Source organism: Helicoverpa zea, chromosome 18 (genome assembly GCF_022581195.2).
Source record: "Helicoverpa zea isolate HzStark_Cry1AcR chromosome 18, ilHelZeax1.1, whole genome shotgun sequence".
Taxonomy (NCBI): Eukaryota; Metazoa; Arthropoda; class Insecta; order Lepidoptera; family Noctuidae; genus Helicoverpa; species Helicoverpa zea.
Window position 1 is genome coordinate 4,252,703 of NC_061469.1, and position 15,319 is coordinate 4,268,021.

Sequence of the window (15,319 nt, forward strand, 5' to 3'; positions counted from 1 at the left end):
CAAAAAAACTGCGTTCTCATTACTGATATTGTAAATTAAAATGTTTATTAAACTCCATTATACTCTTTTAATTATAGGTCTAAAATTTTGGCTATACGGGTCCCTAGAGCTCCCACTTATCACGGTACACTGCGTGCCACGAAAGAGGTAACAAAAGGCGACTAACACCCAGTATCATGTTCATTTTAATACGTGAAACAGGTTGATGATAGGTACCTGAGCCTAGATGTGTATCTAAAACACCAGGTAAAAATTTTATAAAAGGAGTAAAACCGTTAACGTTAATAAAACAAATGAGAAATCTTTTATTTAGTATTTTGTCAAGGGTATGAATGCAAGTAAAACCGCAAGATTCAACGAATATTTTGCAATGTATTATAAGCTTACTAGCTTCCGCTCGCGGCTTCGCCCGCGTGGTGTGTTGATAAAAAGCTAGACTATGTGTTAATCCAGGGTGTCGCCTATCTACATACCAATTTTCAACCAAATCGAAATAGCCGTTTTTGCGTAAAAGAATAACAAACATACATCCACACATTCACACAAACTTTCACATTTACAATATTAGTAAGCTTATTAAAAACATTAAAAACCTTTTACTTTCACAAGTTCTTTATGCCCTCACTACATTAGCCTAAAAAGGCCAAAAAGAACAAAAAGCATATCATAGTTACTTCATACAGAATCATAAATCCAACGACATTACTTTTTCTTCTCATTGAAAGCTGCCTCTCTGAAAGCATTTCTCCCTATGATATTTTCATCAAAACGGATCTATCGGATTCCGAGTTATTCAGGCTTCGGGCCAAATGAAAAATGGACCCTAATGTACAATAGGAAATGGAGTGTATGACTATGTATAGTCGAGATTCTAATGTCGGGCCCTTTTCGTTGGTAATAGTCTGTCGGAATACCTATGGCGATGTCTGATGTTCTAGGCAGGAAAATTAGATGTCTTTAGGCTTCGTAGTGTTTGGTTAGAACCTTAAATGATTGTTAAATTCAATTAGTATATACACTATCGACACTCTTTCATCTTGACTATTGTTTTAAGGAGAAAAGATTTTCATGTACATTTTGCAACGAATTTACTTAAAAATTATAGTCAACAGCATTTTCGTATCCAAGGTGAAACATATAAATTTTTGCAGATTATCTATCACAGAATCGAAGTCTAGAACACCGGACTGCTCTAGCACGTCTACTTTTGGAGAAAAATCAATCTGAAAATGCCTAAAAACGCTTTTTTTACGATATTTCAAGCCATTTTTCTACAGACACTATTTTTTTTTCATATTTTCTAACTAAAGAATCATTTAGTACTGCTCTTCTCAATTCAAATCCAGTTTACTTTACATCATTACGAGTTCTCTTTCTCAAGATATACCATTTTACATTTACGGTGTATTTTGTCCATACTAATATGTCAATTAGTAATGTAAGGAAAATCGTACGACGTAGCTGAAAAAAAATATCTCGAGAATGGAAACTCGTATTGATGTAAAGTAAACTGGATTTGAATTGAGAAGAGCAGTACTAAATGATTCTTTAGTTAGAAAATACGAAAAAAAAATAGTGTCTGTAGAAAAATGGCTTTAAATATCGTTGAAAAGCGTTTTTAGGCATTTTCAGATTGGATTTTCTCCAAAACTAGAACTGCTAGAGCAGTCCTGTGTTCTAGACTTCGATTCTGTGATAGATATTCTGCAAAAATTTATATGTTTCACTTTGGATACAATAAAAAAGGAAAATTTTGTTGACTAGTGTTACAGGACCAATTTGATAATTTCTTTCATAGGCCATATTTTATGCAAGTTTGGCAAGTACTTCTCCCGTGACACGGGTGAAACCTCAAAAAGAGCGAGTATCGTAATATCAGTTCGGTATTATTCACAGACCCAAAGATTAACTTTCACATTTTTAATATAAAGATCAACGAACTATAAAAATATATTTATGAAGCTAATAATACTCCTATTTATAAACTGAAAGTCATTCTATTAAGAAAGTAGTTTATTCAGCAAAAACAAAGAGCCATTTTCGTTTAAAACGTCTCGAGCTTGATGCATATTTGTTTACGAGCTTAAGGCTTACTACAGCGAAAATCGTAAAAGAAGCTTTTGCTACTTTAAGAAAACAAAGAGAATTCAATAGAGGACCGCATTATGATAGAGAAAAAAGAACCATATGCAGTTGCTATTAAGAGTCAATCGCTATCAAAACTTCGAATTATTAGTGGCTGGAAATCCAAGGGTAGCTGTGAATGGAAACAAATGGTCTTCCAAGAATAAAATTTTCCGATTTTTGGGCTAATAAATAATATTTATTGTTAGCTTTTGCCATTGTGAATTGAAGCCAATTTTCAGTCCTCATTACATAACTTTTGAATAACTTGTCGATTCTGACAGGAAAACCTTTCAGGCAAAATTTTGTTTACAACCGTTGCCAAAATATAATGGTTGAATAGCGATAAAGTTTAGAAAATAAGTATTTAGACCGAAGCCAAAGCTAATTTTGGTGTCGAAACGTGTCCGCTGAAAGGTGAAGCGAAAGTAAAAGCGAAAACGTACCTCGGGCCTCGTCATGGGTGATTGCCAGCATCCACATATAACTTGCACCCCTTTGATGTACTAATTAACCTTAGCAAAAATGTTCACGGTACACGATTACGCAATTAATTTGCTATTTTTGTTTTTGTACGCAAAAGAGGACCGGGGCAGATATCGCCCGGGACTGTAGTCATGGAAACGGGGGGTGCTGGCGGCGCGCGCCGCGGTACGACGGCAGAAGTGACCTAGCATTCGCCGTGTTCGCCGCGTCGCCTCTATCAGTCAAAAACGTTTTTTTCACGAAACGGGAATACACCGTGCGTAATGATATACTCATTTGACGACTAACCTACCTTGTTGTGCTGTTTACAACGAAACTTGTGGTGTTCCACGTGTGTTGAGAGTGTGTGAGTGTGTGCGATGCATTAGTTTGCGTGCAATGTTGAGGGGTGGTGGGACGTGTCTGTGACCGGGGCAGCTGCACGGGAGGGGCGATTTTCACGCCTGATCATGCCTTTCGAATTGAGATCAGGTAAGCTTTTCAGGAATTTCAAGCGCAAACGGCACTTCCTTAAGGACGATTTTTGATTGTCCGTTATGCAAGCATTACAACTTTCAGGCATGTGCAATGTAGACGGGACGTTCGATGTAAGTGAAAATAAAAGTAATGCAGCATGGCTTGACTTTATTAAACTATGTCGGCCGTGAAAATGGATCATATTTGTGCAAGGATAGTGTGAGAACACGTGGCAATCAATAAACTGCAGTTCATGTTACTGATAAGCGCGTACATTTGCTCTTTGCTGAAAAATGAGACTTGGAGATGCTGCATGACGTCAAAAGGGGTTATCTTTCAATTAGATCTGTACAATTGTTTATCCAAAAGACAATGAGGGTTGAAAACAAAACTCACTTCATATTCAACGTTACCAAATTAGCAATCATCTAATCAGGGGTGACCCAGTTTCGTAAAACCAGCTGTTTTCATTATTAAACTGGCTAAATAACGTTATGTAATTCTCTAGTGGAGAGACCACCAACCTTGAGTGTGTACGACAGGATTTTTCAGGAACCTCCCTAGGGCTTTTCAGGGCTTCAGGACCCTGTCCTTTTTATCTTCGTAACAGCTTTATTGTTGGATTTAAAGGTAAACTATACCAGGTATTTGTAAAATACCTTATGCAAATCTTTTGTTACAAAAAGGTTCGTATTATTTTTAGAAGGTTTTTCTCTTTGTATTTCTTTCGGTATTGAATGGGATAGGACTGTTGGAAAGTATGCCTTATGTATATGACTTTAGAGTTGAATTTTAAGTACAGTTGAGAGATTAGCAATGCTACCTACTATAATTTGAATTGCTAATTATATTTGTATTTTCCTATTTAGTTTACGTTTCTACTATTATTCAGGAATATACTTAATAATGAAAACGAATACATTTTGCATTATGTGAAATAATAAAATATGTAGGTAACAATTAAACATGACAAAATTGATTAGGTTTTACCAATTATCTACGCACTATATTTTCTTGAACTATGATCGACCTTCCCGGAGGACTTTTGCTGCATGAAAAAACAACTGCATGTATGCATATATATGTGTATTACCTATGTAAACATACATATATGTATAGATTCAGGAAAAACGTACGTCCGATGGGAATCGATCCTGCCATACGCAGCGTGTTAGCCGATTGCTTGGTCACTGCATCAATTGTAATACCTACTGACGTCAACTACCAATTCTCCTTTTTAGGGTTCCGTAGCCAAAATGGCAAAAACGGAACCCTTATAGTTTCGTCATGTCCGTCTGTCCGTCTGTCCGTCTGTCCGTCTGTCACAGCCGATTTACTCGGAAACTATAAGTACTACAGTGATGAAATTTGATGGGAATATGTGTTGTATGAACCGCTACAAAAATATGACACTAAATAGTAAAAAAAAGAATTGGGGGTGGGGCCCCCCATACATGTAACTGAGGGATGAAATTTTTTTTTTCGATGTACATACCCGTGTGGGGTATCAATGGAAAGGTCTTTTAAAATGATATAAAGTTTTCTAAAAAACATTTTTCTTAAAGTGAACGGTTTTTGAGATATCAGCTCTCAAAGTCGTAAAAAGTATGTCCCCCCCCCCTCTATTTTTATAACTACGGGGTATAAAATTCTAAAAAAAATAGAGGTGATGCATGCTAATTAACTCTTTCAACGATTTTTGGTTTGATCAAAGTATCTCTTATAGTTTTTGAGATAGGTTGATTTAACTGTAATTTACGGAACCCTTCGTGCACGAGTCCGACTCGCACTTGGCCGGTTTTTTTTGTTTTGTTTTGTTGTGTAACCTATATGCGGCTCAGTATATATTTTTGAATTAAATATCTATTTAGGTATCATAATAATACAAAAATCTAAATTAAGAACCTCCTTCTTTTTTGGGAAGTCGGTGTAAAATGCTACATCAAGCAAATTAAAGAGAAGGTGAATGTAGTGACATATAAGGAAGTTCAGGAGTTGGCGCTAGGCGTAAATGGAAGGAGCTGCACCGACAAGAGCTGGGCTCTTAAATTGATGATGATGGTGTAAAATGAATGATAAAAGATGCTGTAGAATATTTACAATGGGTTTGGCTTAAAAAGAATGTATACCTAATCATTTTACCTTGTACTCTTAATACTTTTATGAATCCATTGTTAGTTTGCGGAGTCCTTCAGATCCAGAAAGTTAAGCGTCCGTTTCACCACCTCAGAGTGAGTTCCCCTCAAATTATTTGACAGTTGAATTCACAAAGGTTTGAGACAAGGCTTCATTTAATCTATCCTTCTCTATAGTTTTAGGTATACTGGGAAATCTGAGGTCTGATACAACCATCAGACAAGACTTGCGATCAAACTTCCCCCCAAACATTTAATTACACCTGCCATTTCACTCAATTTTTGTTTTACCGCATCTTTGGTCATTCTCTTCTTCGATATTCATTCATGTTCTTTCTCACAACATACCTACTCCTCAGTCTACGCATCCCATTTGCAATGATAGACATTTAATAAACCATAGTCTACAGTTACGATTTCTACTAAATAGGTATATCATTCAAAACAAAAATCAGCTATAAACCAAGAAAATCAATTTACAATGTAACTTAAATAAGACACGAGACAAGAATCTTGTTTTAAAACTAGGTTAAAGGATATTGCAGAAGACGATCGTTTCTTGCACTAATGCAGTTTTTAAATCCCCTGTATTATTGATGGCTCAAGAGTAATGGATGGTCTGAAATAGGTTTACAGTACAGTACGGTACAGTGACACACTGTGATCCAACTTTACTGGAAGAAAACATTGGTTTCCTTTTAAGTTACTTTAGAGAATATAGTTTTTGTTTTATTCTGTAGTTCTGTACTTTTCTTTGTGTCCACATCAAATATTTTTTCTGTCCCTCTTAATCTCTATGTCCATTTGTACGCTTAAATCTTCAAAAGTACACAACCGACAGATTTTCATGCAGTTTTTTTATTAGATAGAGAGTTTCAAGAGGAAGGTTTGTGTGTATAATATAGTATAGCATAGAACATACCACATGCATAATACAGTAGAGAAACACTAATATTTTTTAAAGGTTACCGAAGCGCAGCGACGGCAGAGGCCACTAGTCTTGCATAAAACTCAAAAGATATCACTTCCAAATCAATATTGAAAAGTATCATAACTTAGGCCACCCATCCACAAAATTGCCAACCAAATGCAACTTGACATTGAAGCTTAATCGATACCCAGCGTTTATTACAAAGACCCTCCAAAATTAAGTACGCAAACTATACTAATAAATTAATTACGATGACACAAATGGCGGAGCCATTTTATTCGAAGACTCAATCCTGGCTCGGGAACTTGTAATGTTTGAAAAGCGATAAAGCTCCTTTACAGCTGAAGTTACGGGTTCTAACTTTGTGCTCACCATATTTGGAGACACATGCAAATGTCTGTAGGATTTGGAGTATTTGAGAATGTATAATGGGATTGGATGTCATTATGTAGCAATGTTGATGTAGGTATGATAAATGACATACAGTATGTGTACGAAGGCACTGTAGGTACTGTCTTTATGTAATGATGACTTTGTAGTGATGAATTCAATTGAAGTTTATAAACCTGGGGCCTCTTAACTTGCTTAATGCTATAATTGAATATGTGGAAGATTTTTACTCTTTTGTAATTCTGCTTTGGATAGTGCTGTTTTGTAATTTTGCTTTGGAAAGTGCTGTTCAGTATATTTCCTCTCGCGTCCCGAGTAAACTACTGCCCAGATGAAAAGTAGCCTTTAATCTTTATCAGATTCCCTAGGCTATCTGCGCACCAAAAATATTGACATGGAAGCTCGATAGGAGACTAAATTAAGAACAGTAAGCACTAATATACATGCTCTACTGACTTTGCCTATATACATAGGTATATTGTGGCCTTGATATTTGCTTTAAAACAAATATGAACATAGCCCAATTTCCATTGAACCTTCTCCACTAGCTCCCTGTATAATTCAGTACACCCCCAACAATGTATAACACTCCTGGTATTTGTATACAATTACTTGCGTAGCTTTGCACAAATCTGCGCACTCCACTGTGTACTAACAATATGTGAATGTGTGAGTGAGTGCATCATAGATGCAGTTCCATACATACTGAAGTAGGCGAGATGTTTGTATGTGTGTGCCTTTAGCTTTGTATTTCCTAGTCATTGGGGACAATAGAGGGATTATTATGTAATTTGTAAAGTTCTAGGAATAGTTACTTTATGGTATTTGAGTAGAAGTCACTAAAATGCATGCCCAGCCCAGTGACTATGGGCAAATTCCCCCAACCTGGGTTTAACAACGTGTTGAAGTAAATAGGTTTCTTGTAAGAATAAATCAGTTTGAAATCTCGCTATGGAGAATGTGCCTTGCGATTGCGTCATGGTTAGACAATTTTAACAATATTGCTCTTGATAAATTAAATAAATTAAAAAAAAAAAAAAAAACAAAAAAAGGCCTGGAATAAAAAATAAGCTTTTTCCAAGCATTACTTTCATGCGATTTATGAAGAAAAAAACATTTAACAGATTTATCTAAGAAATGTGTTAAAAGCATACACACGCCACCCCGTCCTTCACTAAGGACAAACCGCCGACCTCATTCAAGGACGGAGACCAATAACTTGGCAAGCACAATAGAACCATAAACTTTACGTCACAATAACCCCATAGAGAAGTTTATCACAATAACCATGATTCGAGAACATTATAATTTGCGAAACTTGGTGAAAGTGTTAATCAGATTTTTTATAAGCAATTAAGTAATAAACTTTGTGAAAAAGGTAGGAGGACTTGGTCAGTTTCCAGGAAAGTTACTGAATAGGAAATCTTCCTCGCAGTTTGGGTACCTCTTATATTTATTGGTGTGAATTGTTTCTGCTCATTTCACTCTTTGTAGTATTTTCCTCCGAACTTTTTAGGGTTCCGTACCCAAAGGGTAAAACGGGACAATATTGTTTTCGCTCCTCTGTCCGTCCGTCCGTCCGTCCGTCTGTCACCAGGCTGTATCTCATGAACCGTGATAGTTAGAGAGTTGAAATTTTTACAGGTGATGCATTTCTGTTGCCGCTATAACAACAAATACTGAAAACTAGAATAAAATAAAATTTTTTGAGGGGCACAACACACGTGATTTTGAATAATGGGTACGGAACCCTCCGTGCGCGAGTCTGACTCGCACTTGGCCGGTTTTTTCGAGTCGTATGGCTTATCTTTATTATGGTAGTACATATCTATAGCTTCTTTTTTCCTCCTGATGAAAGTTCGATTAAAATTCAATGGTTCGGCTGAAAGCAATTATACAAATGGAATCAGTGAAGCGAATGATTTTTTTGTATGGACATTAAGTTAATGCTGATGGAGATTTGCATGGAAATTAGGGTCATCATCGTAGGTACGTTTCAATACGTGACAGGTTGGTAGGTGCGTTTTGGCAGATGTTTTTAATAAATAATATTATCATTATATCATTGTTAGCTTATTAATAAATAATTAATAAGCGAACAATGATAGATTACAATGATTGATAGGTTAGTAATTATATTTTAGTTATAGCTTCTTTCTTTTTTACAGACTATCTGCATCTCTTCTTATTCTAACTCTCCCATAACGGGCCTGCTGGAAGAAATTTCTCATGAAATAAGTTGCGCCTATGTACTGTTTTCTATTTTTCTTCTTTTCTGTATTCTGTGTGTGTATCTGTGTACATGAACTATTACATAAATAGATTGGGGTTATATTATGTTTAAGACACTACAGAAATCTTTAGTTCGTGCCTACTCAAATGGAGTAGGTATAGGTCATACAATTTTAGGTGAAACAACTTTTTAGAAGAAGCTTTATGTTTTAGCCTTTAGATTATAGATGGAACACTTAAATAAATATAAGTAACAATATAGGTACATCACACTCAAATAAACATCAGTTCTTAGTAAAAGCCATCTAAAGAGCGTTGTATTAAAATTGCGCGCTCTGTACAAAGCGAAATCCATGTTCCCTTTCCTAATGGCTTCCTACAAATGATACGTACAGAATCAAGCCGACTGAGTTCAGACTCGTGACGTCACGCCTATCTTAATGGATGATCTGTTATGGGGTGGAAACTGTAAATGTTTAGTTTAAGATATCTGCAAGCTTACGGTTGAAGGGTTTTGGTTAATTCGTCTATTCAATAAGCAGACGATTGGAGATTATGTGTGATAAGTACTTGTCAGATAATCCTATAGACATGGCATCTCCATGTGCGTCTTTATGTTTGTTACTCTTTTATATTACCTCTAAACTAAAGGACGGATTTTGAACTAACTTGGCATTAATAGAGCTTGAAGCTACTTTTAATTCATGTGAGGGAAGTAGTTCTCACGACACGGGCGAAAGCGGTGGCAGAAGCTAGCGATTATATATACTTGTTGTTCTTCTGTGCTGTTTAGTTTTTTTTTAAAGGAATCAACAAAATCTTTACTTATTCTTTCTTGAATGAACATGAGACCCTAATAAAGACCTACCTATAAGGAAGAGCTTGCTTCACTAAGTATTTCACTAGCTAGGTACTATTAATTTAATTTAATTTAATTTTCGTTCCGTCCCCTGTCTTTCTAAAAGAAAGTGAACTTTCACTCAAGAATGTGAACAAAAACATCGCGTGGAAACGGTCTAGTTGTAAAACCCAAAAAAATGTGATGTCCGTCAAACTAGCCTCAGAAACGTGTTTTCGCCTATGGCCTATTTACTTCCACAGCCAAAGAAAACGAAACCTTTTTTTTCTTTAAGACAGCAGAAACATTTATAGACTGATTATGTTATTCATTGAGATAAATTGTCTGGATAAGGCCTGAAATATACGGGGCTTTTGTTTTGTCAGCCTTTTGTAACGTTCAAGTACTGAAATAATAGTTTGTCCGGAGAGTTTCTAGTTCTTGCTGTTAATCATCCGAAATTAAATTATAAATTTAAAAAAACCCCCGACCCAAAAAAGTACGCAATTATTATGACAAAATGTTATAAACGATAAACCCTATAAAAAGCAAAAAATAACTTTAAACACTACGTAAGTACCAACTAAAGCATGTCAGACTAAACTAAATTTTGACGTGTCGGGGGACCGCTCTAATTTATTAGCCTAACGTTAGAAGTAATTATATACTACCTACTACATTCCTTCTTATAACTTTTTATATAATTTTGTTTAGATACATGTTTTTTTTATACGAATGTTGTAATTAGGTAGTTTTCATTTGATTTATGTAAGTATTTTTGAAGGTAAAAAGCGGTCCCCCGACACGTCAAAATTTAGTTTAGTCTGACATGCTTTAGTTGGTACTTACGTAGTGTTTAAAGTTATTTTTTGCTTTTTATAGGGTTTATCGTTTATAACATTTTGTCATAATAATTGCGTACTTTTTTGGGTCGGGGGTTTTTTTAAATTTATAATTTAATTTTATTTCATGGTTTTTTAAAGGAGCTCCTTAATTTTTCCTTCTTTTTATGATGGGTTCGCTATATGCGATCTCAGCCAAAGGAAGCTGTTTAACAATCCTCATGACAAACTGGCTCTGGGAGAATTGCACAGAGTGAGAAACAATAAAGATTAACTTTTGGTGATCCAGGGTTATATACCATTCTAGGGTTTCATCCGCCACATCCCATTTCCAGCATTAGGTTCTCGTCAATTAGAAACATGAAATGAACTAGTTAAGACAAATTAAACGAGCCCAAACTCGATGGGTTTACTAAAAGGCAGTTCAGGGTTACGTCTCCTATCTTCGTGGCCTAACAGCAGACCAGCTCAGTGGTTCCAGAAGACATTAGTATTTCAAATTTTAGATCCCACATATGCTTGCAAGTAAACTGAGCGTGTAACATTCCTATCACACCTAACAAACGAGCTGATGACCTTGAAGACCTGAACCGATTTCCACCAAACATAGCTAAGAACACTCCCGAATGACATTTCTTTCAAACAAAAAAAACCGCATTACGATCGGATCATCCGTTTGGGAGCTACGATGCCACATACACACACACACACACACACAGACACGTCAAACTTATAACACCCCGTCGTTTTTGCGTCGGGGGTTAAAAAAACTTCCAACCGACTATAAATTATAAAAGATAACTTTATACCAATTCCTTCCAAAAACATATTTGAAGCGTTACCATACGTAATTAGAAAACAGAAAAGTCGTAACATTTCAAGTCAAGGATTTTTTGATTCAGGCGTTCCAGGGTTCACCTATCTATTAAGTAATTTAGAAACTCCCCTATAAAATAAAAGTGCAGATAAAACCTAATAGCAGCAAAGACATTAAAATTCCTTCATCAAGCCCCGTTAGAATTCCAAAGGAAAAAAATGCCGTTCACTGAAAATATCCGTGTCTTCTAAACGATGCCCGTTTTCCAACTTCGTCTCCGATAGATGGGAAATATAAATTGAAAGGTTCGATATTTTATCAAATCTTTCCCCGAAATGTGACCTTTAGGGGAACACCAATGGCACCTATTGGAGAATGTAATGGGATATTGGAAGGTGATTTTTCCTGAGATAGTTTAATGGAACTTGGTTTCAGGTGACGGTTTTGTAAAAGCATTTTTTGGCAGATTTTCTGGATGTCTGGAAGTGGCAAAAAAGCCGGGTATCAATTACATAACAGAGAAATTAGAGGAGTTCAAAATGTTAGAATAAAGGTTACACGAAAAAAGAAATTAAAGCCTAATATCGTACGTGACATTTATTAAAGAATCAATCATGTAAGAAGTACCTACTTGGGGATACATCATGTCTCTTATCATTATAACTACGAGACACGTTTTAAGGCTTTAGAAATGTATGTTATACGACCAACTTTTTTGCAAGTCCATGTATGATTAATGTAGATAGGTACATTCAAATATAAATAGCTTCATTACAAGTTCGCAATTCTTTCGAAACAATCTTAGGCGATTATCACACTGCCCCGCATGATGCAGCGTAGTGCGTGGATGCGTTTTTTTCCGTTGTATGGAAATATCTCCGTTTGTATGGAAAACACGCATAGTCCAACACACTGAAAATGCATCCACGCGCGTTCATGCGGATCACGCACATACATGCGGAGAAACACGCACCCCCGCGCGTAGGTGCGGGGCGAGACGCAAGGTATGACACACTGAATCCCGCAATGCCGCGCGTGATTTTGAATGGGCGTGACGTGTATATTTGAAAATGGAACTCGCTGTGCGTGAATTTACAAAACGCACCTACGCGCGTGAGTGCGTGAAAAACCCGCACGATGATGCAGATCTGCACTCCCGCAGGAACGCGCGTAGGTGCGTCGACACGCAAGATGCAGCGTGATGCGGGGCAGTGTGAAGATCACCTTAAAATGGATAGGTATTTTTTTCTTGGACGAAGTCATAGTTAGTTTTATTAATATGTCGGAGATGATCAATAGTACGGACACTAAACGAGACGCAAGCGCGCCATCTGGTGGCGTTTCCGGTGAAACAACATTTTGCGCGCTTGGCAGAGTCGTGGTGGTCAGCGTGGCGTCGACGGAGCTCAGTCTTCGTTGAGTCGTCGTGTTGCGCACATCTCGAAACTGCCCTACGTCACGTCTAGTGTACCTAGTGTTATTGTCTAGTGTTGTAGTACCGTTGTAGATCATTATTGTAAAGTGTGTAAAGTGTCTTTTGAAATTAAAGTGTAAAGGTTCTTCTAACCTAACAGACAGACATGTGTTGCTGGGGAGTTTGTTCTGCCACTTCTTCCCCCCAGCCAAAACACATAGGAAGTGGCGAAGGGCGGGCGTTTTGGGGGCTGTCTTTTGTTCTGACTAATTTGAATAAACGTTTTTGAGTTTTGAGTTCTTTTGAGTTATCTCTTTGTACAATTACCCTAACTGATGTCGGACAATAGTGCCATCCTGATGTTTCGCCGCCTTTCGACAAATAAGTATGTTGATCCACGGCAAAGAATAGTTTAGTAGTACCTGTTCAAAGATTTTTCCCTTGATTTTCCAAAAACCCAATATTCTATACTAAGTTTAACCTTCTATAATATAAAACCAACTTCACATATCATTGGCTATAGTTTTCTTCGTAAACACCATCCTGACTCCAACCTCGTGACGTCACAATCTAGGTTCTATGCCTCTGTCAGACATCTCTTAGTTTATTGATAAAGCTGGTGATAGGAATTTTGTTCAAGGTTTGTTTTTCCCATGTCTTAGTAAATCATTTTGGTCTTACCGGTTATGTTGTTTTTCTATTCATTTGCTTATAAAAACTAAGTGTTATGGATAAGGCAAAGTATCCACGATCCCCAAAAATAATAATACAATATTGGAATCAATGCCACTATGTATATCTTTCTTTGTTATCCTTTGGTTCCGGCGTTGCCTTCCTCAACAGCTACCCGAAGGCGATTCACTAATATGGTTGCTGTTCATTTAGTCCCCGGTAACTGCCAACAAGATGATAATTGGCACACACCTGCCTAGTCTCTCTTGAGAACCTATTGTGTACTATTTTGTTTCATTGAACTTTTACACACTGTGACACGTAATCCAACAAGAGGGCGTGTTACATTTTCTTCCAAGAAAAGCTCAGGATTTAAAATCCGATTTCGTCTCAGACTTTCTAGGAAACCTGACACATACCTCCAACTGGATTAGTCTAGGCTACGTTGTATTACTAACCTAAAGAACTAGTCAGCATTTTACTATAGGTACAGTCCTGATACAAGATAAACTGAATAGTATGTGTGTTTGAGGCGTTAATATTAGCAAATACTAGTCCAATTTGAAAATTGTTTTCAGTGTTAGATAGCCCATTTATAGATATCTATGCTGATGTTTATAAAGCTGAAGAGTTTGTTTATTTTTCTGTAAGAATGCGCTAATCTCAGGAAATGCTGATGATTCAATATGGCAAAATTGACAATGTTAGACAGACTATTTATCGAGGAAGGGGAGAAGAATAGGCTCTTTCTTTGAGAGTGAGAGAAAAAATAGACGCAGGTGAAACCGCTGGCGGAAGCTAGTATTATATATTCGCTTATTCAGCTACAATGTAATATGAAATAGTATTATGTGTTTCTTTCACATCTTATTTTCGTGAATAGGTTTTTTTATTTATAGTTTCGTTTCACGTATTTTTATTGAGCGTGAGATGAATACTGATATAAGAGGGTTATACATGGTTATATATTATTTCAAAGGTACTAGTGAAGGCTTACAATATAAAAAAAAAATGCTGGCAAATTATTTTACAAAGGCAGAAAAATTCTGAGGAACCTCACCTTTTTACATTTCCGCTTTTAGTGGTCAAAGTTCAAAGACGCGACGATAGATCACAAAAGATTTCACCTAATGACCATGAGACTTAATTAATCATGACAACAGTAATTACAACCTTACCTACATTTTTATATATGTTTTATTTTAATTATAACTTGATTACTTACCAGCTTTCGCCCGCCCGCGTAGACTTTCGTTATATCGCGTTTCCAAAAGAATTCTTCCAAAGTCCGGGATAACAACTATCTTATGTTCTTTCTCAAGGTCAACTCTATCTCTGTACCAAATTTTATTAAAATCAGTTCAGTGGTTAAGACGTGAAAGCGTAACAGACAGACAGACAGACAGAGTTACTTAGGCATTTATAATATTACTCGTAATATGGATAATAACGGGGATGCGATCTAAGTTCCTTTCAATTTTCAATTCAATAGTTAGGTATATAGGTACAGTAAAATGTTTTTTTTTTGTCATAAACGTAATTTATTATCATAAAAGCTATCAAATTCCATTATTCGAATCACTCTCCGCAAGATTACGCGGCAAAATTTGCATTTCCAACGAAAAGTGGATAACAATGTACGTCATAGTGGAGTTGCCGCATTGTGTGTGACCTACTAAACTTGGCGGGGTTATACAATTTGGTAAGTGGAATAATAACAATCTCACACTGGAGTTGTTATGTTTTCGTTATCTTCAAGATTGTGTTTTGTTACTATTTGTACTCTTTACGGAATTATTACTTTAAAAAGAATATATAATTTTAAAAAGTATATCGTTCTCATGATGTATGACGTAGGCAACGCCATACATCATTAATTATTTTTGCCTAGCTTGTCAACTTTTCAGCTAAATCTCAAAAAAGAGAACCAATCTACAACGGTCTCTAAAAGTCTATCAATTGTTTCATTGGCCGTCTAGATT